The following is a 1,408-nucleotide window of genomic DNA, read 5'->3' as shown; positions in this document are numbered from 1 at the left end:
CGCCGCGATCGGCGCTGCGCGCTATTAGAGGCGGGTCCCGGCTTCACTATGACGCCGGGCCCGCCATGATATGACGCGGGGTTACTGTGTAACCCCGCGTTATATCAGAAGAGCAGGACCAAGGACGTACCGGTACGTCCTTGGTCCTTAAGGGGTTAAAGTCCCATGCAAGTCAATGGGAAATTGATGTTACTGCATAACTTCCAAACGGCTGGAGATATTTCGATAATACTTGGTCACATGTTACTTATATGTCCACTTAAAATACAGGATAATTAATTTAACCCTTAACTACCCCCATTTGTGAGGGTGAGGTTTTTGTTTAAAGTCCCATGCAAATCAATGGGAAATGTATGTTCTCTCATAACTTCTGTACGGCTGGAGATATTTCAATACCTGGTACACATATTACAGGTCGAGATATGAGGATGGGATGGGAGGTCGAGATAGGAGGTCGGGATAGGAGGTCGAGATAGGAGGACGGGATAGGAGGATGGGATAGGAGGTTGAGATAGGAGGTCGGGATAGGGGGTTGAGATAGGAGGACAGGATAGGAGGTCGAGATAGGAGGGCGGGATAGGAGGACGAGATAGGAGGACGGGATAGAAGGACAGGATAGAAGGTCGAGATAGGAGGACGGGATAGGAGGTCGAGATAGGAGGTCAGGATAGGAGGATGGGATAGGAGGATGGGATAGGAGGACGGAATAGGAGGACGGGATAGGAGGACGGGATAGGAGGTCGGGATAGGAGGTCGGGATAGGAGGTCGGGATAGGAGGACGGGAAAGGAGGACGGGATAGGAGGTCGGGATAGGAGGTCGGGATAGGAGGTCAGGATAGGAGGACGGGATAGGAGGACGGGATAGGAGGATGGGATAGGAGGTCGGGATAGGAGGTCGGGATAGGAGGTCGGGATAGGAGGACGGGATAGGAGGACGGGATAGGAGGTCGGGATAGGAGGTCGGGATAGAAGGACGGGATAGGACGTCGGGATAGGAGGACGGGATAGGAGGACGGGAAAGGAGGACGGGATAGGAGGACGGGATAGGAGGACGGGATAGGAGGTCGGGAAAGGAGGTCGGGAAAGGAGGTCAAGATAGGAGGATGGGATAGGAGGACGGGATAGGAGGATGAGATAGGAGGTTGAGATAGGAGGTCGGGATAGGAGGTCGGGATTGGAGGTCAGGGTATGAGGACGGGATATGAGGACGGGAATATGGGGTTGGGATATGACAACAATATATGGGGCTGGGATTTTAAGTCAAAGGTTTCCTCCTTTGTTGATTTTCCTCCCCAACAAGGATGAGGAAGGAAAAACCGGGCAACGCCGGGTGTTCAGCTAGTATATATATATATAAAACTCAATGTGTGTGTGTTTGTATGTATGTATGTATGTATGTATGTTCCA

Source organism: Hyla sarda, chromosome 2 (assembly GCF_029499605.1).
Source record: "Hyla sarda isolate aHylSar1 chromosome 2, aHylSar1.hap1, whole genome shotgun sequence".
NCBI lineage: Eukaryota > Metazoa > Chordata > Amphibia > Anura > Hylidae > Hyla > Hyla sarda.
Note: the sequence above shows the minus strand (reverse complement) of the source record.